The sequence below is a fragment of the Canis aureus genome, chromosome 7 (assembly GCF_053574225.1).
Source record: "Canis aureus isolate CA01 chromosome 7, VMU_Caureus_v.1.0, whole genome shotgun sequence".
Classification (NCBI taxonomy): Eukaryota; Metazoa; Chordata; class Mammalia; order Carnivora; family Canidae; genus Canis; species Canis aureus.
This window is the reverse complement of record NC_135617.1, coordinates 16,731,229-16,759,214: the sequence shown is the minus strand read 5'-3', so window position 1 is coordinate 16,759,214 and position 27,986 is coordinate 16,731,229. Positions and strand designations below refer to the sequence as shown.

Genomic DNA, 27,986 nt, shown 5'->3' with positions numbered 1-27,986 from the left:
ATCTTTTGAGAAGTCAGTACAGCTAGATTTGTTTTTGATCCTATTTGAATCTTGTCTTTTATCAAGAGGATTTACTAATTGTTATTAATAATGACTAATATATCACAATCATCTTTACCATTTTATTTTATGTTGTCTATTCATTCTGCTTTTTTCTACACTTCTTTTTATTTCTCTCTCTTTTTTTTTCTCTTCCCTTTTGAGCAACAAAACTTTTCTTTCTCATTCAAAATCTTCCTGTTGACTAGTTTGGCAATCATAAATTCTATTTCTATTCTTTTAATGATTGCCTTGGTAATAAGGATATAGATATTTAACTTAAGTCTAAATTTAAACAATACATTTGTCTTCTTTATGTAATACCTAAGGAAAAATCTGCTATCTTTACCCCTCCTGTTATAGGCATTTTAATTCCAAAATTTTTGATAATGAAAATTAAGTATCTTTATTATTGTTTGTAGATAGTTCTTAATATTATTTGTCTATGTTTGTATTTTCTTTGCTTGTTATTCCTTCTTGCATCTAAGACCTTTTATCTGGAACATATTTTTCTTCCACTCCATGAATATCCTTCATAATTTCCTTTAGTGTGAACCAATAGAGCCATTTTAATTTCTCTAAAATTGTTTTTCTTTTGCTTTGTTTTTATTTAAAAAATTTTTTTTCTGGGCATATAATTCTAAGTTGAAGTTATTTTCTCTAAGCACTTTGAAAATATTATCTGCTTTTTTCTGACTTCCATTGTGCCATTGATGAGAAGTAAGCTGATACCCTTTTTAATTTATCTGTCTTTATTCTTTGGTTGCTTTTAAGATCTTCTTTTTATCTTTGGTGTTCTATACTTTCACTATAGCTGTCTAGGTAATATTTTTTTAAATTTATTTCTTAAAATTCAGTAGGCAGATTAAAAAATACACTCCTTATTTTGGAATAGTATTAGATTTGTGGAAAAGCTATAAAGGTAGTACACAGAGTTGCCATATACCCTACACTCAGTTTTATGGTCAAACTAATGAGCTAATAGTGATGCATTAACTAAACTTCATACTTTATTTCAATTCTCTTTATTTTTATCCAATGTCCTTTTTCTGTTCCAGGATCCCATCTAGGATAGATACCACATTACATTTAGTTATGTGTAAGGCCTCTCCAAACTGTGATAGTTTCTCTGACATTTCTTTGGTCTTGATGACCTTGATAGTTTTGAATAGTACTGATTTGTATTTTATAAACTGTCCCTCCATTTGAGTTTGTCTGGTGTTTTTCTCATAATTAAACTGGGGTTATGGGTTTTTGAGATTATCATCATAAAAGTTAGTATAAAGATTATTCTTATCATACATGTTAGCAGTATTTACTTATGACTCTCCATATGACTTATCATTGCTAATGTTAACATCTATTTACCTGGCTGAGTCAGTGTTTGTCAGATTTCTCCACTATGAAGTTACTCCTTTATCTCCCTCTCTATATTATGGCTTTGGAATGAAGTTTCTTTTTTCCTGGGAACAATAGGCAATAGTAGCTCTTTGCGTTCACCATTTTTTACCATAAGAAGTAAAACAATGAATAAATGATGGGTTTCTTGCCTTTTTTCTTCCTGTTCCTTAATATCCTAATACTTACCTCAAGAATATTTAGGGAGGTCTTTGAGTTCTTTATTCACACCTATTCCTGTGTATCCTGGTTATGGAACTTGGTATATGGGCTCATATAGTTCTGTTTATGAATTGAGCAAGGCATGGATCTGAGCAAGATCCCAGGCTCTAGGACATAGAAAAAAGAGTTATGAAGGCCTTGGAATTGCAGGATAAAATGGGGCCATCTTTATTCAATTCTGAGGACTCGACCAGTTAGGATTTTAGCATAATGAAGGAAGATATAGGCTCCGACATTTTAGGGAACAGACTTGTACTTGGGCTTGGGTTCTGCAGAAGAAATCTCATTCCATTGGAATTTTCAGAAAGTTCTTGGATTATGACAACTAAATTTTCAATTATCTAGTATGATATTGGGCCATGTAAGTTAGCATATCCCTGCAAGATTTCTTGATGGGAAGATTTTATAGAGGGAAGAGGGAGGCAGGTTAGCTGGTCCATTGACTTTTAGCACAGACTGGGAACATTTGTTACATGCTATATATCAGATGTTATGCTAGGCTCTTTGTTATTTTATTTTATACTTGAGAAAACTCTGTGAAGTTAAACATTTTAAAAATCTCTTTTTCATAGATAAACAGGACTCATATTGAGTAGTTTATGTAAAATCACAAATTTTTTTGACTCTGTTTATAATGCATGCCAACCCCTTATTTTATAGATTATATACAGAATCATTCTAGAAGACATGGGGGACATGTAGGTCACCAAGGAAGAAGTTTGGTCAGAACAGGAACTAGAGTAGTTAATGTAGTTCTCTAGGTGTTTGGTTAGAAAGCTTCAAATTCCTCCGTCTCAACTCAGTATTGGCCTCCAGTTTCTAGATACTGGAACAAAGTTGAACCCATTGTGAGGATCGGGTAGCTTCTGTGAGACTTAGAGCCTGGAGAAGCAACAGCAACAAAGGCGTATATAAATGTGGAGAGGATTCCCAAAAAATGGTTGATCAAAGTGAGAAAAAATTAATAGAGGAAGAGATTTGAGGCAGAAAGGATTTGAGTGTGTCTAATAAATGTTTATAAAATGATTCCTTTGCATATAACACTTTTCTTCAGAACAAGTGAAGCAAAGATGGGAATGGTTCTTTCTTTGCCCTCAAAGAATTTATATTACACAGATTACCTTAATATGGTGGAATGAGATAATTACCAAAGGGAGGAACATGAGATCTATGGAATAACAGAGCAATTTATTGACTGGAACCTTAGTGGAATTCTTAACAAAAGACAGGACACATAAAAAAGCTATTGAAAGATAAGAAAAGGGGCACTTGGTGGCTCAGTGATTGAGCATCTGCCTTTGGCTCAGGTTGTGATCCCAGGGTCCTGGGATCAAGTCCTGCATCAAGCTCTCCACCGCCACAGGAAGCCTGCTTCTTCCTCTGCCTATGTCTCTGCCTCTCTCTGTGTCTCTCATGAATAAATAAATAAAATCTTAAAAAAAAAAAGAAAAATAAATAAAACTTTTTCAAGCGTCATAGTAGGTGACAAATTTCATGAGAAAACAACACGAAGAACTGCAGAGATATGAGCAGTCCAGGGAGATATATGAAAAAAGTGAGTGAATTCTACATGGGGAAATGACACAGACAGGATAAGATAAGTATGACTGTTTTTGCCCACTGGGTATCATTCCGCCCTCTTATGATTATAAAAATGATCATATTGTGCTCTAGAGAACCACCACTCCCCTATATGTTAGTCCTGATGATTTCAATGTGAATGCTATCTTTCTTTTCACAAAGTTAAAAGTAAGCCTGTGATTCAGGTCTATCAAATTAGCATATTCCTCTCATGACCATGATTATTGTTTCAAAGATGGGCATGTGACCTGTCAATCCAGTAAGATTCAATTCTGGGGTTCTGATTGGAATTATTGGGAAAAATAAGAGTTCTTGCTGCTGAAGTTTCTAGGCTGTGAGGATGTACTCCTAGAGCAGCCAGGAACCACCATAAATGGGAGAGTTGCCTGAAAATGAAGCAGCCAGAGAGAAAAATCAGTGCCAATAGTCAAAGCCAGTGTCCTGAAGTTGCCCTGGATTTTCAGTTATGCGAGCCAATTACTAAGCTCCTCCATTGTTTTTTGTTTTGTTTGTGGTTTTCTTGGCTTGTTTTGTCTGAGTTTATCTGAATTGGGTGTAAAATGGTTCACAATGAAAAGGATCATATATATATATACATATATATATATATGATTGGAGGCCCCATTTTAGAAACTGAGCAAAGTAGGACAAGCAGTTGAATTAATGGAAGCAGTTGGACCATCTTGACCTGGTGAGAAAAAAGACTGGAGAAGTATGATAATGCAAGTTGGTACTGAGCCAAGGAGAGGATTGATACATTAGTAAATAGGAGTCATTCCAGTGTTTTGAGTAGCATACTGATGCTGTGAAGATTATAATTTTTCTTTCTTAAGAGTAATTTTGTAGTTTTCTACTTTCTACACTGTATTCTGGCATTGATTGTATATATATATAGCAATGCTGGTTTTGTTTTTTTATGGGTTTCTTCTGTTGTCAAATCTAGCACTTAAATTGATCAAGACCCTAGATCTCAGATATTGTGCCTCTCTAAAAAGAGACAAGGAGACTTTCCTAGAGATGATACAGAGCAAGTAGTCACTAGGTACTGCTCACTTGAATTCCATCTTTTCCTCTTCTGAATCCATATACCACTGAATTAGTATTTCTCTCATGGCGGTAAATCAAGTGTGACTTGGGCAATTATTACATGGATGCTTGTCTTCCAAATACCTAACCACTCTCCCTCTATTCCAGATTGTAACACCTTTGGTGGGCAAGTACTAAATATTGTGCATATTTTAGAAGAAATTTTTCACAGTGCCAGTCCATTCTCTTGAATACAATAAATGCTTGCAAAGAAATTTTCCTTTAAATAGAACAACTATTACATTCCTATTAAAGCAGGTATTAGTATCTAAGGCTTAGAGAATGGTTACCCCTTAGAAAATTTGGTTATTCTTTGAACAATTAAAGAAAGGAATAACTCCCAGAAGAGATTGTTTTGACATTTTGAATGTGCACATACATTTATCCTAAGAATAAGAGATGCTATTGTCTCCACAGGTCACAGAAAAGCCTTGGATGTTTCTGGGAGTATAATTCTCACTTTTCATGTCTCTTGTTCTCTTGTTATGCTACACTCAATTTTCTTTTTCAAAAAATTATTACCTGTGTGCATATATTTCCCTCTGCAGGAGGTGGAGCTTAATTCTACCCCCTTTGCCTCATAAACTCTTTTCTCTTGAGAGTGAGCTAGACTTAGTGACTCATTTCCTAAGAATAGAGCAAGGAAAGGGAAGACAATTAACTTTACAGTGGAGAATCCTGGCAAGCAATATCTTAACCAAGTGATAAAAATTAACATCAACAATGATGTCATGTGGCTTACATGTATCCCTGATATAATGTGATGTGATGTGATGAGAGGGGCACTTCACTTCTCTTGTTTCCTTTCCAAACATCTGTAACCCCAGTCTAAACATAAGAGAAACCATAGAAATGGCCAGTGGTAGACATTTTAGGATCTTTGTCCAGTACTGCTTTTGACTTTGAAAGTCATGAAAAACAAGGAGAAAATAAGAAACTTTACATACCAGAAGAGACTGGGGAGACATAACAACTAAATACAGTGTAGTCCCCTACTTTGGATCCTGGCACAGAAATAAAACAGTAATGGAAAATCTGGGGAAAGGCGATTGAAGCCTGGAGTTTGGCTAGTAGTAATGTATGTACCAGTGTTAGCTTTTCTTTTCTTTTCTTTTCTTTTCTTTCCTTTTCTTTTCTTTTCTTTTCTTTTCTTTTCTTTTCTTTTTTCTTTTCTTTCTTTTCTTTTCTTTCTTTTCTTCTTTTTTCTTTTCTTTTCTTTTCTCTTTTCTTTTCTTTTTTCTTTTCTTTTTCTTTTCTTTTCTTTTTTTCTTTTCTTTCTTCTTCTTTTCTTTTCTTTTTGACAAGTGTATTATACTAATGTAAGATGTTAGCCTATATAAGATGGAGAAAACTGGGCAGCCTGGGTGGCTCAGCGGTTTAGTGCCGCCTTCAGCCCAGGGCCTGATCCCGGAGATCTGGGATTGAGTCTCATGTCGGGCTCCCTGCATGGAGCTTGCTTCTCCCTCTGCCTGTGTCTCTGCCTCTCTCTCTCTCTTTCTCTCTCTCTGTCTCTCATGAATAAATAAAATCTTTTTAAAAAAAGATGGGAAAAACTGGGTGAAGAGTATATAGGAACTCTCTATACTATGTTTGCAACTTTTTCATACATCTAAAATTATTCCAAAATCAAAAGTTTATTTTAAATATTGTTATGAGGTGTTTCAGTATTTCAAAAAGTTAAGTATGTAATAGAAACCATGTACCCATAACCCAACTTAAGAAAGAAAAATTACAAATATAAATTTGTATGCCTCCACAAGTCTGATATCCTTTTCTTGTTTCTGTTCTAAACCTTGTCCCCTAAGTTTGTCTTAAGCATGTCTGCACATATTTTTCTTTTTTTCTATATACACATGAATCTATAGTCTATATTTAATATCGTGTTATATACCTTAAACTTGAACTAATGATAGCATGTTGTATGTGTATTCTTTTAAGTTGCTTTTTTCATATAGTATTATGGTTTTGAATTTCACCTATGATGTTAATGAAGCTTACTCCGATTAGTCATTCAACAACTGTATTGTGCTTTAGTTACGTGCCAGGCAGAGTACTAGGTGCTAGGGACCCAGTAGTGAATCAAATATTCCTGGTACTGGGCTCAAAGATGGATATATAGAAAGTGTTATTGATAAGGCCACATCAGATTAGGGAGCTGTCATACTATTGAGACTGTAGTTTGGATATTTGTTTCTAATTTCACTCTTGTCTGTGAATGTTCCCTGTGTTAGAGTTTGTATCTGGCCTGTAAACAAGTTTTGTTTTGGTCAATTCAGTGCCTCTTAAAATTCTGCATTTGTTCTCAACAGTATTTAGAAATTCAATGATTTCTTATAGTGATTTGGATTTTCAGCTTTTCCTGAAAAATCTGGCCCCATGGGGCTGATTCCTATATGATTACCACTGGGAGGAGCAGAGGAGCTATTGCTCTCTAGGTCCTCGTAGCCTGCTTTGCTCTTTATATAACTGTCCTACTTACCACAGCTTGGGAGGCTTGTGATGTTTGAGCTGTACAAAAGGTATGCATGTGTTCCTTATTATCCACACATAGTCTCTTAACTGTTATCACTGATAGTGTCAGTAAACACGAGCAAGTGAAGAGATGTGTGGATTGCACAATGCTTACGATTTTCACTCTTGCATATGCTTTGTCAATCCATTTTGTTTCCCCCCAGAAGAGGGATATCATTTCTTATCAACACACAATCCTTTTTTCCCCCTCTAAGTTGATATAGTTTTTCTAAATTTCCTGCTTTTACAGCAGTTTATTCCACTGTTTCTTGAGGGCCTAGTATGTGCAGAACACGGTTCTAACTGCTGAAGTGAGTTAGAGAAATACATAGCTAGTCCCTGCCTTCAAGGTACTTGTTAGGCTGATAAAATACATCAACATTTAACTTTGTAATCCATTGTATTTATTGAATACCTACTGTGAGGTAGGAATATGGAAAAGGAACTTGTATATGCAAAGAGTATGGGTAGATAAAACATGAGTCTTGACCTCAAGTGCTTTATTGTTATCTAGGGCAAAGATCCCCAGAGTTGCACGTGTGGATATGGAGATTCTGGAGTCCACATACACAAGATTTGGTTTCGTGATTTTGGAAACATCTCCATTTTTAACAATTACCTCAGACAGAAGCAGATTCATTGTGAAGCTGACAGGGTTTAATTGACAGGGATTGGGCAGCCTGAGCGGCTCAGTGGTTTAGCGCCGCCTTCAGTCCAGGGCCTGATCCTGGGGACCCCGGGATCGAGTCCCATGTCGGGCTCTCTGCATGGAGCCCGCTTCTCACTCTGTGTGTCTCTGCCTCTCTCTCTGTGTGTCTCTCATGAATAAATAAATAAAATCTTAAAAAAAATAATTGACAGGGATTCTCACTTTACTGGCTCTGTGAATTCTGGAAGTTACTAGAAGTTATAGAGTATCCTGGCTGGAGTTGGGGAGCCTACTTTTTGCCAGGAAGGAACCATTTCTATATGAGCACTGTGGGTAAATTTCAGTTTTCAAGGCTTCAGTAATTTGTCGTGATTTCTTATGCTAAATATTCACATTTGTTTCTAACTTTGATTCATAATCTTATATTTGTTTCTCTAAAGTGAGTTCACCAAATTTCAGTTCTTTTCTGCTGAGTTCAGTGATGAGTGTTTACTGATTCAGGGTTTATGGAATAGAGTGGGAGATAGATTATCAATAACTACATGTAATACCTGTGAGATAGCATAAGGATTGTCTTTATAGAGGCAAAGATAATACTAAGGTTGAACACAGAAGTAAAACTTAAATTTGACTAGGAATTTTGGGCTTTATGCTTATCAAATATGTGACCACTTGATGCCAGTCTGCCATACAGTGGCAGTTTGGATAATTTCACTCATTTGCTAAATATAGTCCTTCCACAGGAATTTGTTAGAGGAGTCTCTAATTGTGGGTATCTATTTTTAAAAATTATTTGAATATTGTTAAATTGATGAGAATGTTCTTTTATAGTCCACCCCCAATTATTCTGCCATTGTTCTCCTTACCATCTGTAGCTTTTCAAAGTTGAGTTTGCTGTTTTCCATACTACTCCCACCTCTCTCCTACCACCTGCAAGCTTAGTCTCTCCCCCTTTCAGAGGCAGTCCTCACTGAGGCAGAAAGTATTTGAATAGTCTCAGCTCTCCACTCTACAGTATAAATTAGTCTTTCAATTAGATCACCTAGGATTGTTTAGTTCTACATCTTTGACATTTCTCAAGATTTTGCCAAAGCAGATCTGAGGTCCAGGAGGTATATTTGTGTGTGCTCTACTTCCATTCCTCTCATTCCTCTTAACCCGCAGAAAAATCTCACCCTGAGCTCTGGCACACCATAGTGTATGATTTGGCCTAGTCCAAACTGCACTTCCTGGAGTTACAATTCTTACTGATTGTCAGCTTAAGACTAGTAATGAACAAGATTTGCTAATAGTCATGTTGTGGATAGTGTGAAGTGATTTTCTAAAGTAGTATAAACACACTTGGCCATGATTCCTCTTCTTTTTATTTGTTATTGTGGTATGAAAACCCTTTACAACTAGCAAAGATTGGGATAAGGATGAGAATGATTGGATGAATTAGGAGTCCTGATAACTACATATTATTTACTATTTTTGAGCACCTTTTGCATGCTGGGCACTTTGATGAATGCTTTACGTATGTTATCTTAATCTATTATGTAGGTGTTAGCAAATGCATGACAAAATGGAGATTTGATGAGAGTGTATATCTTACCCAAAGCCACAGCAATAAAGAGAGCTGAAATTTGAACTCAGATTTTAGGGACTCCAAACTCATTGTCTTTTAGGAATCAATGGTTATTTGTTTTATGACATTTAAGATATATTTCTCATAGGTCTAGATGGTTTATATCTATGCACAATTTGTACAAAAATTTCCAAATTGGTAAAGAATTAGAACCAGTCAGGATCCTGTGTAACCCAGGAAACAGTATCCTCAACAGTGAGTCCTTCTAGAAATGCAGGAGATTAGGTGGGTATTTGAGACAACCTAGGGTGAAAGCAACAGGATTTGTTCTGCAAATCTTTAAGAGTGTTTCCTATTGACCAGGAAGAGGAAAGTTTAGTACAAGTCCTAGTAGACATGTGGAACCATTATTTCTACTAAATATGCTGACACTAAGCTATTAAGATCCCATTTGGACACATCCTAATTCATGTTGTAAAATAAAATAACAAAGTGGCCAGAGGTACCATTTCCTAGAGTTGTTATAAAGCATCTTGTTAGTTAACTGTCTGAAAGGTGGCCTTGTAACTCTGCATTTGGTAAAAGGTTTACCATCACATCATTTGACTTACCTGCTAAAATGTCCACCTCGTGTGATGTTGAGGCTACTGCAATATAAATGTCCATGGAACTATAAACTTTGTCCTCTCATTGATACTCTTAATGTGGAGTTGCCAACTGTGATGATTATGACATAGGAGCTCCAGGAGAAAGCAACAGATTCATTTCTAGCAGAATGGAGATGTCATCAAAACTAAAGCGATCTTTGGAAACAATGCCACTGGCTGTACTTTTAAAGCTATGTAACCTGGGAGTATAGATTCCCATAGCGTGGCAGTGCTGGTTCTATCAGTAGCTATGCCTGTGGAACCCGATCATCTTCTTGCTCAGTTACTATTTCTCTTATCTCACAGACTTCTGATATGCTGTAACTAGCAATGGGTCTGCTTTTTTCTCCAGTCACCCTTTGAAAGAAGGTATTTTATTTTTCTCTGTACAGTATAAGATAACTCTACTAAATAGCAGTTGTCTTTAAGCATGCCAAGCCAAATAATGTTTGGCTTATTTTTCTAGCCCTTTCTCCTGGGGTAAAAAAATAGTGAAATCTCAGGAAAGGTTACTGAGGTATGCTGTATGTTTCTTAACATTACTACTGCCTCTAAAGAAATAAAATGAATACTATCCAAGCCCAAATGTCCTTTGAGAATGTGGATGTGTATCATTCCTTTCTAGACTGCTGAATAACTATGTTCAATTTTTTTATTTTCTGTTTGGAATTTGAAAAGGCAATATTTACCTGTCAAAGGCTTTGAAATCCCTTGGTTTCAAACCAGAAAGGATTTGTGGATGTCCTGGGGAATAGGGATTTCAATTTCCTTTTTTCAGGGTCCTGCACAGTGCCTGGTATATAGTAGGCTTAGTGGGGGTGAATCATACTGGAAGGCACCTAGTGTGTTTTATGATCACTTCCGTATGCCAGTAGACACTTCCTTTTGATACTGAATGAGATTTGCATCAAGACATATGCACATTTATATTTACCCTTCTTTCAGGGACAGTGCAGCTCCAAGTGCCCTCTGCACGTGTGATTAAATATTAATTAGGCTTCTAATATGAGCAAGTGAGTTCACAGGCCCAAGTGTCACATGAATAATTTATGAGGTACCCGAAGGCTCAGCCTGGAAAGCTGATTGGCCACCTTGGATTTGTATAATTACAAAGTTTCATTATTAACAGTGGAAGTGGTGGAGAGATTTGCCTAGCTTGAGGGACTTTGAAAGCATAAGCTGTCTCATTAGGGTAAAAGGGAATAAGGCAAAATATGCAAACTTGTTAGCAGAAAAGAATGGGGGGGTGAGATTTAAACTTAGCCTTCAAACATAACTATGTCAGTGTGCATTTAGAAATATACAGTAAAATTGATATTCTGATTGATAAGCATGTTTGCTTTAAATTTTTAGTCTATCGAGCAATGCTTCAAAGCTTTTGTTTCAGATTGAAGGCCAAAATCTTTAATATTTCACTAAAAAAAGCCACAGGTAGCCTAATGGGCCCTGTGGAGTGAGGTTTGGAGGTAAAAGAATGAAGACAGTCCAGGGCTCTTGCTGGAATGTGTGTTGTGCATGCAATTAAATCTCAAGGTCAAACAATTTACAGACAATTACTTTTCTAACATCTCCAGAAATGCCTGCTTACACGTCTTTAATTTTAAATGATACTGATATTCCAATTCTCCCCAAAGGTTAATGCTGACTAAATCCAGCTGTGACCTGACACGATGCGACAGCACAGTGCCTAATTATCCTCTGGATAGTCATTTACTTGAAACCATTAAAGGAATAGGCTGAGAGGAAGATTTAGGACCCTGAAAAAATGTTAGCCTGACTTCTTTCTTCTTGAAGATGGGATGGGCTGAAAAATAAAAATAAAATCCTGCTAAATGTTAGCCATTTGCTTTGATGGCAGAAAATTGTTCATCCCACTCTGTTTTTTTACAGGTTAAATTGCTAACTAGTTCATTTTATCCATTGCCTACGGCTGGCGCTAAATGTCAGTGACAAATTTTGTACTTGTCTTGAAGAATGAATTAAGTTATGCACAAAAGCTATAGTGCTCTTTTAAGATGAGTGAATTGCAGAAGGAAAAAAGTTGCTCTTTTGAAAAAGGATTATTTTGATTAAAGGCCTTTTCTATTGTAGCTGAAGACAGGTAGTGGTTTAAGATAATTCCGACAGTTACCTCCCACAGAGGCTGCAGTCCTTTACCAGAAATTTCTTTAAGAGCACTTGTGTCAGATTATATACTATGATTATTATCATAAGACTATTAGTGACAGTAAAGGAAATTACTAAAAAAATAAAAATTAAAAAAAAACTCCTAGTTTTTATTAACTAGAATAAAAATAATGGTTTTCTGTTGTGGGATCAGCATTCCATTACTGTTATAGAAACCTTTCACAGTGAGTTGCAATAGAAGTGAAAAAGGGACACCTATGCTTGCCAAAATGTACCAAAAACTAAACCCTAGATCCTCAGGGACATACAGTAGGAAAATATGACAGCAGCTGGTAGAGACTTTCATCCCTCTTGTTTTTAGTTATGTGGCACTTGAGTTCTGACTCATCATCTCTCCATAAAACTAGCTATCAAGAAGTTATTGACCTTCCATTGTAGACTGGTTTATTATCACTAACTTATATAAAAGGATATTTGCATCAGCCCTTTTTCTGGTTTTCATTTTTCTGTACAAGGAACACTTTTGCTTATTTAATAAACAGTTTATAGTAGTAATTTGTTATAATCTTGAATTATTCTAGCTAAATTTTAGCACTCTTAATAAACAGAATGAGTAAAATAAGAATGCAGTTTTTAAATACAGTGTTAGTATGAACAAAGCAAAGTTTTGGATACTTTTTTTTTTAATTTTTATTTATTTATGATAGTCACAGAGAGAGAGAGGCAGAGACACAGGCAGAGGGAGAAGCAGGCTCCATGCACCGGGAGCCTGATGTGGGATTCGATCCCGGGTCTCCAGGATCGCGCCCTGGGCCAAAGGCAGGCGCCAAACTGCTGCGCCACCCAGGGATCCCAGTTTTGGATACTTGAAGAGGATGTTTGACCTCTAGTCCAAATCCATGGACATTTGTTTGTGTAGGGATAAGATTTACTAGAATGAACTCTCAAGAATGTGACTATGCTTAGTTTATCATTTCTATTCTGCTAGTCCAAAATGTTTACTTGAAAAAAACAAAGATATATTGATAGTCTCTTGGGGGAAGTCATAAGAATACAAAGATTTTAAGATAGAATTGTCCTTTCATCATTAATGGACAAGTATAACCATGCTTTGTTGTAACATACCATGTTAGTGTACTGTGAAGTGATTATAGGGAATTTGATTTTAAAGGAAACTGTAGTGATTAGTTTTAAAACCTTAGTTAAATAATTACTTACTTGGGATCAGCTCTTTTAAATTGCATTTAGATTAATTAAATGAGTTGTCAAATCCGCTCTTACTAAAGTGATAGATAAATATAGGTGTTTGAACTTCTGTTAAGACCTGGTATTGAGCCTTGGCAAGGAATGGCTTTTGTGATGGAATGGTTTTCTCCTTTACCCACCACCCCCCACTCTGTAACCACTGTGACCCTGTTCTATAATTATGAATGGTGTGAATGGCCTCTCGGTTGGAGTTGTCATTATCTTCATCCTTCCCAGCAAGAGTTTCAGTCTGATGATGTAGAACAAGATTCTTAAGAAACAGCCCAGGCCTCAGTATCAGGGAAAAGAAGTTTCTCAGAATGTCATTTAGGATAGCATTTTTTATCTTAAAGAATAAGTATGTGTCTATGTCTGTGTGTGGTGTTGTGTATGTGGCACTTGGGAAGAAATTACCAACTGAAATGAAACAATTTTATCCAAAAAAGCTGATTCTTATATACCTTCCTGGGTTTGGGCTCACACCATCTCTTTGACTAATTCTGTAGTTGCCAGATGTTCAAACTATCAGCAGGGAGTGGTATGCCTGTGTCTTCAGAACTGAAGTCTTAGGAACTTGGACACTACCTAATAGAGGTATATTCACCTCTTTGGAGCAGAGGGTACTAATGTAGTGCTGATTTTCCTGGCTTCCTACTTTCCTTTTAAAAAATTGTATTGTTCACATGATAATCATGTTGACTTATACGCTTAAATAAAATGTTATTTAGTTTTTAATAAATAACCATTAAAGAGCTATGTACCTGTAAAGTATTTGTCTTCCCCCCACTTACATTAACGGCTTTTCATAGGATTTCATACTTTTAAATTTTTATTAAGAAATAATAGCAAAGATAAAATCAGGGAGCTCAGTTCTTTTCTGTGGAGTTCAGTGATGAGTGTTTGCTAGGTGAGTTTTGTCTTCAAATTGTTCCCACTGTGACTTGTTGGCATTAATGAGGCTTTTGGTAGGGTTGGAGGGAAGAGCAGGGAGCATTCTTTTCCCCAATGAAAATCATCTCTGTTATCTCCATATATGTGGCTGAGAATGTAGACCTACTACTACTGGAAAGTATTCAATATTGCAGGAGGTATGTGTGAAGCCTAGAATATATTTTGGCATTTTGCTTCCACATGCATCTTGTATAATCAATCCCACTGTGTTTAGAGGTGAACACTTATTATGGCTTTTTTTCTTTTCATGAAAACAGTGGGATTGGTTGGGAAACTAGAAACTTGAAGAGTAAAGTCTTCTGCCAAAATGTAGACTGAGAGCCAAAGCAGTTCAATTTGTATATAATTTGGAAATACAATAGAAAAGTATCTTTTTGTGCTTTAGTTGTGAATTCTGTCCAGTTACTGTTGTCGTCAGTCAACACTTCTACAATGAGTGCCTTTTTAGTGACAGTTTGAGCTCAAACATTTGGAAAAGTTTCAGTACAATATTAAAAATGTCCATTTGAAAAATAATTTTACCATCTCTACTTACTTGGCAGGGATCGTAAATTATAAATTTACTTCCAATATGATTTTTAGTTCACATGACTCTCTTGAAAATATAAAGTGCATCAATGCAAGTTAGTGAATATTTGTTTCCATTTTATTTCATGCTGATATTGCTGTCTTATATCTAACAGTCTATGTAGCCACATGTGCAGCAGCAATTACAAGTTCAATAGGAGGAATAGAATATTGACAGAAGATTGAGTATCTATCCATAGGACATTTTATATTTGGTTTCCCTTTGTTTTTAAGGTTCTTATTTTATATAATTTGTTATCTCCTTCAACCTCTTGTACTTTCCTGAGAGACATCTCTCTTTCCTTTTTCGCTCAGATGATTTTTTTCAATGATTTCATTTTGATTTTACATTGCTAAATAGTACACTAAAACATTCTCTCTTGAGAACTATGTACTATATTTTCACTTGTTAAATCTTAAATCCCATTTTTATCCCTGTTACTTATTTTTAAGCCTACTGAGTTTAAATTGTCCCCTTCCCCTCTCCCCATGGGTTTTCATATCACAAAGCTTTTCATAAGTGATATAGGGCACTTAGAGGATGAGTCAAAGATATCGAAAAATGACTTCACTTAATGTAACCATAATATAGACCCTAACTTCATACAAAATCCGTAAATTATCACTGCCCTTCCACTGACTTGGACATACTAATTGCCACATGTCATGGTTATGGTATATTATTATTCAAAATGAAATAATCAAGCGAAATTAATACTTTCTCTTACTTAAAGTTTGGATAGCTGATTTCCTTCTTCCTAGCTCAGGAGGCCCGAGCACACTGTCCGAAAATGGGGACATCACAGCCAACTTTGTCTAACTTAGATTTCCTCTCAGTCCAGTTGAGATCTCTGTTTTTTCCTTGAGTATGTCATTCTCTGTTTTGGCAGCAGCTGGGTCTTACTAAGTCAGAGTCAGGCAGTTTGTCAGAGGATGCTAACTGAGAAACCACAGATTAGTATAGATCTTATATGTCCACTTAACATTTATTTTTTAAATTCTCTGTGGGAAATTGGAAATGAGTTAGAGTATGATGTATTGCTTCAAGCAGATCCAATAGATGAAACATACTGTTTTATAGAATAAACGAGATACTAGTTATTTGCTTTACAATACTACTGATAATAGCAATTGCAGCTGTATTTTTCAGGCACTTACTATATGTTAAGCATATATTAAGGATTTCATAAGATGCTCTCATTTAATCTCCACAATTACTACTCTGCAAGATAGTTATAATCTCTATTTTACAGATAAGAAAACTGCCATTCACTGCTATGCAATATGTATAGTGAATCTATGACATCACAGTTCCCAATTTCTTGCATTCATTTCAGTTTCATCTGTGTTTAATAGAAATACTCTATAACTAATAAAATAAGTATAAATTATTTAGAGTGAAAGTTTATATTTTTCTTAGGAGATTCAAGTTATGGCCCTGGCTTTCAGTTTTCATCTCTACCTCCTTGAAATATTTTGTTATGCACATTGGAACAGGCACCTGTCTATCAGACTATTTGTGATCTTCGAGCCAAGTAAGGTCACCAAAGATGTGTAGAGAACTATAATTTAGTGTCGTGATTTTATTTGGCACAGGTGACTTAGAAATAGCTAGTATGTTAGGATTTTTTTTAAGGAAATAATGCCTTAGTAAGTACAAGAGAAAATTCAGATTAACTTCATTTTAGATGTTGTCGGTTAAACCCTTCCTGGGATCTGATTCATGCTGACATTGTGGGCACTATATAAACAGTATGTTACAGTGCTCCTTCTCTCCTTGCTCCCCCACTTCCCTCTCCATCCCAGTAAATCCTTTGAAGGTTTTATTATTCAGGGGTGGGAAGATTGGAGTGAAAGCTACAGAATGATTTAACACTGTGGGAACTTAATCAATAAGAGTGTTGCCCAGAGCTCCCAGGATAGGGTGTTGTTTTCCATCCAGATGATAATGAGGCCGAGTAGCAGCAACCTCTGGAGGAGGAGTGCTGGGGCAGCGATTCTTTGGTGGTGCTTTTGCTGGTTGCTAATTAATAGTTTTGAGGCCAGTGGGGCACCTTTTGGCCTCTCTGACATTTGCAAGCTTTTCTGTGGCTTGTCCCACATGTCTTTCCACCATCAGGGGTCACTCTCAACTGGATTGGAGTCTGACAAGTCTAATTGGCTCAAATCTATGCAGATTTAAACATCTAGCCCACATGCCAAAAATCTGATGTTTTCTCATGCTGCTTCTGAGTTCCTGGCATTATGGGATCGGTGCATGCCTGAATTATTATGTACCAGCTTATCCTTCTGTTAGCATGTTAAAGAGCAATTAGCTGGATGTAGTGTAAGAAATAGGGAAAAGAACTTCAATGCAGTTCAGTTGTAAATGCCTTTTATACTTAAAAAAACTGTCAGACCATTGAGCATTACTGGTTGGAAAGAGGATTGAATCGTATAGTCAAATTTTTTAAAGGGTGAATAATTTCCCGAGCGTTGGTTAAAACAAAAAGATCCTTGCTGGGCAAACATACAACGATGGTATAATGTAAATCACCCAAACATTCTTGATTTACTTACGTGGTCCCATTTCCTTTCCTCAATTTTACACTTCGCTCACATTCTCAACTTTTATTATTTTTTAAAAAAATCTCCTGCCTTATAACTGATTAGCAACTAACTGGCTAGATGTATTTTCTTGTGGATTATAGTTTTTCATCACTGCCAGTTTATAGGATTCTGAATTAATGGCAGGATGCTGGACTAGATGCACTCACACTCAATCGAGGTCATTTGGATAAGATAATAAATTCTTGTTTTTTTGGCAATGATTTATTTTAATTGACTACTAACACACGGAATAATATCATAGCTATGCTGATATATTGCTTCATAGTTTATAAAATATTTTGTTTAATCTTCATAAAAATCTTGAGAAGACAGTAGGTCATGGTAAGTTAATATCCTTAATTTATAAATAAATATATTGATTTATAGAAAAATTGGGTGACTTTCCCAGTGTGCCTCTGCCACTGAGAGGCAGAGATGATTTGGATCCCAAGCTACTTTTTCATGACAAAATGTATATATGGAAATACTTTGTTTAGTAGATTGTTTTAGAAATATAGACCATAGAATTTGTACTATTTTTTTTAATGTGTTGGCTTAGTCTTAGAACTATCCAAAGAATTTATGAAAGATAGCAAAAAGTAATGTCTAATTTTACCATTGTCATTACAAATCTCTTTAGCATCAAAATAGTGATTGAGCTTTCATTTGATATCTATTCTCTGAGAACTTGTGTCATCTTTGATAATTTACTGGATGACATAAACTTTGCCTTACTACATATGGAAAGTATCAAATTAATTGTTAAAAGTCTTGCTTTTCATAAAAATATGCATAAAAATCTGTTTAATACTAATAATTTAAAATATCAGTTTAATGCTATTTTTAGCTTTTTTCTCAGACATTTGAGAAATCAGAATATCTTTTTTTTTCTTTTTTTGATCATAAAAATGCTTTTTCTTGACAAGTCTTTGATATTTCAAAATTGTTTGGTCTTAAATCTCTTTTTCTGTCTCCTCACAATTTATTCCTATTGTAGTTACAATTTTGGAAAGAAATATTACAAGATAAAAAGAAAATATGTGTGTGTGCATATATGCACACATGTGTACGTGTGTGTGTAGTATAGTAGTGTGTTGATTTCACAATTTAGAATTTTCTAGTCTTTAGTAGAATTGATTATATGGAGTGTGATGAATTACATTTGTTTCTTGCTTTTGGTTTCTATTTGTGTAGTATTAGACACTCTAACAGTCACAGACTCAGACATTCAGAGATTCAACTTGTAGAGAACTTGGATATCATTAGTTCAGCTCCTTATTATTCATTATGAGAAAAATTTTATTTATTTGTTTTTCTGTTTGTTAAAGCAAATAATTTGGGAGCCATTGATATGGGAAGAAATAGGATGATAAACACTTTAATATGTCACCTGTGGAAATAATTTATTATGACATTCTCTGACATATCCATTAGAAAATAAACATTAATTTTAACAAATTTTAGCTTTTGGCTAAACAATTTTAATGAACAGTACTCTACTCCAATCTTACTATTCTAGATAGGAATGAGACCTCATCTGGTTCTTGAAGGGGAAAGGAACTAACACTTTTAAAATAACTGCTAATTTGTTAGGTTGGGTGACCAAAGATCCTAGTTTGCATGGGACAGTCTGGTTGACATTGTTCTGGCCTAATTACTAATAGTACTTCCCTTTACCTTCAAGCTATATGAAATATATGAATTGAATGTGTGCCTTCTGTCTCCTTTGAACATTCTCTAATGGAATTAAGTCACCAGAAAATGTAGGTTTCTAGTTTGGATTTGCTATTAATTGTATAATTTAGATAAAATTATTTACCTCTTTCTAAATTACAAAATATTTTATAAACTATGAAGCAATATATTAGCATATATGACATACCTTTCCCATATAATAATAATGGCTTGCCAGAACTTCTATGGCTAGTTCTCTTAGAACATATTCAAAGAGGCCTTACCTTATTTTTTTTTTAAAGATTTTATTTATTTGTTCATGAGAGACAGACAGAGAGAGAGGGGGGTGCAGAGACATGACAGAGGGAGAAGCAGACTTCCCGCTGGGAGCCTGATTCTGGACTTGATCCCAGGACTCCGGGATCATGACCTGAGCCAAAGGTAGATGCTCAACCACTGAGCCACCCAGGTTCCCTGAAAAACCTTATTGTTATCAGACAAATTATTTTAAGGTGATGTCAAACATTTGAAGGTATATAATGGCTGTGCTTATATAGAAGTGGTTCAAATCATGGCTCAGCATTTTACCAAATACAGTTTCTTGGAAAATCCAGTCTAGGCTGTGGTGTTTAATGTTGTTTGCTTGTTTGTTTGTTTGTTTGTTTGTTTGTTTGTTTTGGGGGAAAGGCATTTTGTTTTTCATCTGAAAATAAAAGGAAAACAGCTAATAACTCCACACCTTTCTGGCACGGACTTGGTAAATTATAGGTACTCAAAAGATGTTAGTTTTTCCTTCTCTTAGTTTTATGAAAATAATTGGACAAATAAGCTTAGAAACATATGTATGTGGCTTACCATTGTTGTTATATAATAATGATAACATATTGTGTTCCATTTGATTTTGCTCACTCATTTAAAATCACTGTAGTAATATCTCTGTTATCATTATGGTTAATCAAGAATAAAGAATTCAAAATAACTCTATATTGCATATAGATCTTATATTGTTCAAGGGATTTGAGTAAATCTAAGGAAAGATATTAGCTACTTGAGCCTAAAAGGATGTAGCTTTGGTGGACTTTAATTCTATAGGGAAGGATGAGAGTAGGAGTCAGACCAAATATCAGAAATTAAGGGGAAAGAACCTAGGCAGAAGACCAAGCTAAGATGGAGTAGAGTGGGGTGGGTTGTGATTTGGGGCCTGGATATATCCATTGGCTTTTTAGGTCTAGTTTGGTGTAAAGATCAATCTTGTTTTGCAATGTATAAAAAGAGGTTGAGAGGAGTGGTAAAGAGAGTTAGGGAAATTTCAGTATGGGCTTCAAGCTAGATGTTATGGGGAGGTCCAAGGTTTTGGTTGAAATCATTTGCAAACCTGTCTGTTATAATAAAGATGTGGATGAAATTAAGAGCTGTTGCCTGGTTGGCTTCTTTTGGGCAAATTTGTTATTCAGTGACATTTCCACACCAAATGCTAATCAAGAATTAAGTATATGATATTTTCTTTTGTACCTGGGTGCAAATGAGTAGATAATCAGAATCATGTACTAATAGAGGACTAGAGCTCTATTTCAGGCAAGTTTTATTCACCAGTTTCCTCTGGACTCTAAGTAAAGAAAATGGTTAAGCAATTATTAAAAATTTTTACACTTATCTTCCCCTTAAAATTTTACTAAAAGACATGCTTGGAAACGTATATCAAATGCCTATTTATGGTACGTTAATTTTTTTCCCTCTATTTTACTGAGAAGGCTCAATCTCTCAAGCCCACAATCAATTGTGACTACATCTATGAAACTAACAGTGAATGTACATTTTCAAAATTGAAAGTCATTATAAAACAATGTAGGCTACTGTAAATCATAGCTAAAAACAGTCATAATGGAAATCTTTTATCTATGTCTGATCCACTAACATGTCGTTATTCTGAGAACTAATAACTTTTTCTTGGAGATAGGGCCCCAAATTCAATTTTATAGCTCACAGTCCCAGTAAATAGAAAAAGTCTGCCAAAATTGCCTTATAAATCCTAGTGATTTCATGTTTTTACCATATGTATTGAACTAGAAAAAATGGGAAGTAAGGTTTGATGATTTTTTTACTTGGCTAATAAGCTCTACTCTGTTTTACGTGAAGTTCTCTTATTAATATTTTGTATTATTTCAGAGGTATTAACTAGCATTAATTATTTTGTAAAACCCAGAAATACTTGAGAGAAATATTTGCTCCTCTCTCAAATCATAATTCATCCTCAACTATTTGAATAGGCCATCAATCCTCATTTTCTACTCATTGAGCAGCTGGGGTACAATAATCGACTTCCACCATACTGTTATGAGGAGAAAAGAGTACGCTGCTCACTTCCTGGCAGTGGGCCTCATTGATGCTTCCTAGTTCCAAAGGAGAAACTTACTAAATAAAGCACAGTGCTCTGAGAAAAGAAAACTTAAAGGACCAATCTGCTTTATCTAAACTGAAAAACTGACTTCTCATGAAGAGGTTCATATTCCAATGTTGATGTTAGTTGCTCACATTGTTTAGTAATATTTTCAAAGAGTTATTTCATTTTTTGCTTAATTTTTATTTTTTATCAAATTTATTATTTAAAAGTTAAATACTACTTTTCATCAATCAGAGATTTTTTTTTTTGGCTATGCACAAAAAATCCTGCTGGCTAACTTAAAGCAGAAAAGGAATTTATTAAAAGGATACTGGATATTATTTAATTATTATAAGGAATCTCTGGGGAAAAAAACCTAGAGATTCAAGTTTATACTGTAGATTACACAGAAACAAACCAAAGTTATTTTGCAGAATGAATGATCTGTTGGATGCAGATATGGAACTTTGCATCCCTCATAATACCAACACTGGAACTTAGGTGCTGCTATTAGAACCACTGCCTCTGGAATCTAGATGTAGTTGCTGCTGCTACTGCCTCTATTGTCAGTAGAATAGATTCTGTGTGTTAATTGTCATAGGGTAGTGTTCTGCTACTTAGCTGTGCTGAACATTTTACCATCCCAGAGACTAACTCAGAGATTTAAATAATGACAACTCTACAAAACTGCACTGTGTTATCTAGTAGCGTTGTGATCTTTTGTTCACTGAAAATGCTCAAGGAGAAATAAGATGAACACTTATTAAGGTTATTTTAAGAAGATTCCTTCATTGCATAGGGTTTGAAGTCAGTCTTGTTAAATCATAGTTTAAATTTGGGAAAAGTTTAGGATATATTTATTCTCCATTTATCAAGTTCCTTATTTTCTCTTCCCTCTATTGATCTGCAAAGGTATCCACTGGAAGAGCACTCTATGAATGTCCTTTTCCTGATGTTATTATGAAAAATGAAGCTTGGATATAGATTTGTGTGTAAGAACGTCCTATCAGTTTTATACTTCAAAGAATTACTTCTCATTTAATAAACCCCGAAATAAAGATAAAATATTATTGATGTTATGACTTCAATTTAACATGTTGGATTGAACCTAAATATCTTTGCTTTTTGTGAAACCCAATTAAAATCACAGAAGATTAAGAAGTATATAAACATATACGGAAAAAAAAGAATGGGAGAAGAGAAGAAAGTAAATGAGAGATGTTCCCAGTTTTGGAAGATAGAAAGTAGATGTAAAATTACTACTTAACTAACTAATACAATTCAGTAGCAACAAACAAACAAGCAAGAAACCTAATTAAAAATAAATGGGTGAAGGACAGGTTTCATGATATACTACAAAGCTCCAGTAATTAAAACAGTATGGTATTGGCACAAAAATAGATGCATAAATCAATGGAATAAAATAGAGAGCCCAGATATAAACCCATGCCTATATAGTTAATTAATCTATTGCAAAGGAAGCAATAATATACGATGGAGAAAAGATAGTCTTTTCAATAAATGGCATTGGGAAAACTGTACAGCCCCATGCAAAAGAATGAAACTGGACCACTTTCTTATACCATACACAAAAATAAGCTTAAAATGGAATAAAGACATAAATGTGAGATGTGAAACCATAGAACTACTAAAAGAATACATAGGCAGTATTTTTTGTTTGCCCTTAGCAGCATATTTGTGGATATGTCTCTTCAGTCAAGGAAAAGAAAAACAAAAATAAACTATTGGAACTACACCAAAATAAAAGCCTTTTGCACAGCAAAGGAAGCTATCAACAAAAAGGCAACCCAGTGAGTGGGAAAAGATATTTGCAAGTGATTTATCTGATAAGGGGTCAATATTCAGAATATATAAAGAGCTTCTATAACTCAACACTAACAAACCAAACGATCTGATTAAAAATGGACAGAAAATCTGAATAAGCATTTTTCCAAGGAAGACATACAGATGGCCAAGAAACATGAAAAGATGCTCATCAGGGAAATGCGAATCAAAACTATGATATATCTCCTCACACTTGTCAGAATGGCTAGTACCAAGAAGACAGCAAATAACAAGTGTTGGTGAGGATGTGGAGAAAAGGGAACCCTCCACATGCACTGTTGGTGGGAATGCAAATTTGTCCAATTACAGTGAAAAATAATATAAAAGTTTCTCAAAAAATTAAAAATAGAAATAGCATAAAAGGCCAGTGTATTTATTCAAAGAAAATGAAAACAACAATCAAAAATATATACACAAACCTATGTTAATTACAGCATTATTTATAATAGCCAAGATATGGAGGCAACTCAAGTATTTATCTGTAGATGAATGGATAAAGACGTGGTAGGTATATACAATGGAACTTTACTCAGCCATAAAAAGAGATATTGTCATTTGCAACATGGATGGACCTAGAGGGCATTATGCTAAGTGAAATAAGTCATAGAGAGAAAAGCAGTAAGCTCTACTTATACTTATGACTTCACTTATATGTGGAAGCTAAAAAATCAGAAATGGGCAAGCAAAGAAACAACACAACAAAAAAACAGTCTCAAAGACAGGGAACAAAGTGATGGTTGCCAGAGGGGAGGTCACTAGGTGGATGAGTGAAATAGATAAAGGGGATTAAAAGGTACAAACTTCCATTTATAAAATAAATGGGTCACAGAGATTAAAAACACAGCATTGAGGATGTAATCAATAATATTATAGTGACAGACGATAACTACAATTATTGTGGTAAGCATAGCAAACGTATACGGTTGTCAAATGTTCATATACCTGAAAGTAACATAACATTGTATGTTAATCATACTTCGATAAAAAAAAAGGGAGCAAAGGATTTGAATAGACATTTTTCCAAAGAAGACATACAAATGGCCAACAGGTACATGAAAAAATACTTGATATCACTAATCATCAGGGAAATGCAGATATCAAAACCACAGTGAAATATCACTTTACACTGTTAGGATGGCTATTGTCAAAAAGAGAAGAGACACTAAGTATTGGTGAGGCTGTGGAGAAAAGAGAACCCTTATGCATTGTTGGTGGGAATGTAAACTGGCAGTCACAATGGAAAACAATATGGTGATTCCTTAAAACATAGAACCACTGTATGATCCAGTAATTCCATTTCTGGGTCTATATCCAAAGAAAATTAAAACACTATTTTGAAGAGATATTTGCATCTTGATATTCATTGTAGCATTATTCACATTAGCCAAGATGTGGAAACTACTTAAGTGCCCATCAACGGATAAATGGATAAAGAAAAGGTGGTATAATATATACAGTGGAGTATTATTTAGCCATAAAAAGAACAAAATACTGCCACTTGTGACAATGTGGATGGGCCTAAAGGGCATTACACTAAATGAAATAAGTCAGGCATAGAAAGACAGATCCTGTACATTCTCACTTTCATGTGGAATGTAAAAAGATCTGAACCTGTAAAAATAGAATATATAATGTTGGTTGCCAGGGGCAGGAGGTTGTAGGAAATGGGGAGATGTTGGTCAAAGGGTACAAACTCCCAGCTATAGATGAATAAGTTCTGGGGATCTAATGTACTATAGTTAACAGTAAGATATTATATACCTGAAAGGTATATGTTAATACATAGGGTTAATAGGGTAGATCTTTTTTTTTTTTTTTTTTTTTAAGTTTATTGATTTATTTCAGAGAGTAGGGGAGGGGGGAAGCATACAGCAGAAGGAGAGAGAGAAGAAGCAGATCAAGGAACTCAATGCAGAACTTGATCTCCTGACTTGGATATTGTGACTTGAGCTGACACCAAAAGTTGGGTGCCCAACTGATTGAGACATCTAGGTGCCTCAGAGAGTAGATCTTAAATGTTATTATCAGATAATTCTGAAGTCTGTGGTGTGATTTTGGAATAAAAACAGAGGTAATTATTTTTAAATGGTAAATGGTAATTGAGATCTAAGGAAAACGGAAACAAGTGACACAAATCTTGAAAAAGAAAACTTCTATTTTAATATCAGGCTCAGAGAATGAGAAAGACCATAAAGGATAAGGGGAAAGAAAATCACATCTTGTTAAGAGTTCACTGACCCTTCATGAAGAAAAGTAAGCTCAAGTTTCAGAATATGAAATATTCTTCTTCAAATTTGTATATGCTATGCCAAGTCTTCATGCTTTTAGGAATTTGAAAAAAATATACTAGATATTTTAGCAAAGCTTTTGAAATAGTGCTGCTTCTGTTGAACATTCATTCATCCATTTGTACATTCATCCAATAATTATATGTTCTCCTGTAATATAATCAGAAGCTGGGAATTAACAGTAAACAAAATAGGCGCTATCTTAGACTTCATGAAGTTTACAATTTTGAAGACTAAATTTAGTCTTAGCATATGCTTCTTAGAGGGAAATAGGAATATGCTTCATAAGGTGGTAGGTGTTTTGTATTTAATTCTCATAGATACTCCATGGTGGTTCATTTTTCATCTGTGTTATAGCAGCTATTGTTTTGGATGTGTAAGGATTAAATAAGTTAATGGACATCCTTGGTTTAGTGCCTGACACTAAATCATTCAACAATTGTTAGATATTCTTTTAAAAAAATTCTTGTGATTATATTGTATACTTTAGGACTCTACCTGTACAGATGAAAGAAGTGAAATTTAAGGAGGTTGGGTAACATGCTCAGTGTCTCTTGGCTATTAAGTGGAGGAATCAAGGTTGGAATGTAAATCTGTCTTACTCAAAACTGCATGCTCTATTATAAAAATTCTTCCAGAACATTATATAAAATCTATCTTTTCAGGTTGGCTTACTATAGGATAGTGTTTATGAAATAATCTCCATAGAAAAATATGATCAGATTTTCAAATAAGTGTCTTATAAGTGAGCCATTGGTATATAATCTGTTTGTAAATGGTGGTTTATTTAGCTTTTGAGGAATCAAATAGATCACTAATGACTCAGAAAATTTTAGTGTCATGTTTCTAAAAACTAGTAAAGGGGTTAAATATAGTTGATGCTCCGATCTTCCAATTTTATAGTGTCCAAGTAATACGTAAAGGACCTCTTTACACTATAGGAGGAGTTCTATGTAGGATGACCAGGTTTCTTTCTAAAAACCATTTCTCATATGGTCTGAATGTTTGTATCCTCTTAAAAGTTACATGTTGAAATCTTAACCCCCAAGATGATGGAATTAGGAAGTGGGGCCTTTGGGAGATGATCGGGTCAGAATGGTAGAACTCTTAGGATTAGCGTTCCTATATGGGACCTTAGAGAGTTAACTTGTCTTTTCTACCATGTGAAGATATATGAGAATTTGGCAGTCTGAACCCTGAAAAGGGTCTTCACTGGAATTCAACCATGCTGATACCCTGATAATTAGACTTTTTGCTTCCAGAACTATGAGCAGTAAATTTCTGCTATTTATAGCCATCCAGTCTATGGTATTTTGTTATAGAAGCTGAAATAGACTAAGACCATTTCCAAAGGTAGGTTTCAGTGAAATTGAGAGCAGACTCATGGGTCTTCGTGGCACCATATGACAAAAATTTGGTGACTAGGACTTCTGAAGCTGGAAGGTATACAGGCAAGTTGGGGATAGTGGAGTTAGGGAGAATGAGACTGTAACCCTACTCAGGAAAAGAAGAAAATACAGAGCAGAGGAAGGTAGAAACATTTCTGTGACTGCCAAGTGAGAGACAAAAGTTAATCCAATTGGTTGTAAGTCATTCATGTCTCTTTCTTTGACCTATTTAAAGTATTCTCAGAAAGCCCAGAATCATTAATGTTAAGTCCACCTAATGTGAGATAGTGAGAGACTGTTGGATAACTTTATGGGTAGAGATTCTATGTGAGCCACAAAAGAGTTAGAAAGGCATTGAGGGGAAACTCCAGAGTTCACTCAGCTCTACCACTAACCAAGTGTGAGAAAAGGTATTGAATTTTATTGAGGCTTACTTTATTTCTAAATTAGAAATATAACCTGATTTTCCTTTTATTTGCGGAAGTATTGTGAGGATGACTCAAAATAAAGCACATGAAAATCACATTTAGATTCTCATCCATTTTGAGTTTATCTTTCTGTATGGTAAAAGAGAATGGTTTAGTTTGATTCTTCTGCATGTGGCTGTCCAATTTTTCCAGCACCATTTATTGAAGAGACTGTCTTTTTTCCAGTGGATAGCCTTCCCTGCTTTGTCAAATATTAGTTGACCATAGAGTTGAGGGTCCATTTCTGGATTCTCTATTCTGTTCCATTGATCTATGTGTCTGTTTTTGTGCCAGTACCACACTGTCTTGATGACCACAGCTTCTTAGTACAACCTGAAATCTGGCATTGTGATGCCCCCAGCTATGGTTTTCTTTTTTTAATATTCCCCGGGCTATTCGGGTTTTTTTCTGATTCCACACAAATCTTAAGATGATTTGTTCCAACTCTCTGAAGAAAGTCCATCAGAATCCTAGAGGAGAACACAGGCAGCACTCTTTTTGAACTTGGCCACAGCAACTTCTTGCAAGATACATCCATGAAAGCAAGGGAAACAAAATCAAAAATGAATTATTGGGACTTAATCAAGATAAAAAACTTCTACACAGCAAAAGAAACAGTCAACAAAACTAAAAGACAACCTACAGAATGGGAGAAGATATTTGCAAATGACCTGTCAGATAAAGGGCTAGTATCCAAGATCTATAAAGAACTTATTAAACTCAACACCCAAGAAACAATCCAATCATGGAATGGGCAAAAGACAT

The 27,986-nt window shown here is 35.0% G+C and overlaps 1 protein-coding gene and 1 long non-coding RNA gene across 8 annotated transcripts in view; one reads left to right on the top strand and one right to left on the bottom strand.

Annotated features, from left to right (window-relative positions):
• Positions 1–1,956, bottom strand: part of LOC144317093 (uncharacterized) — a 36,843-nt gene extending 34,887 nt beyond the window's left edge. For 3 of the 7 annotated variants that reach the window (XR_013382973.1, XR_013382976.1, XR_013382972.1), the window contains exons 1-2: positions 1,627–1,956; positions 1,408–1,502 (exon numbers count right to left, since the gene is read on the bottom strand). This is a non-coding gene — a long non-coding RNA (uncharacterized LOC144317093). The remainder of the gene's footprint in view (positions 1–1,407; positions 1,503–1,626) is intronic. The other 4 variants (XR_013382974.1, XR_013382977.1, XR_013382975.1 and 1 more) reach the window with 3 other exon arrangements.
• LOC144316684 (uncharacterized) overlaps positions 1–27,986 on the top strand; it is a 507,527-nt gene that overhangs the window by 136,156 nt on the left and 343,385 nt on the right. The gene's annotated exons all lie outside the window — the stretch shown is intronic.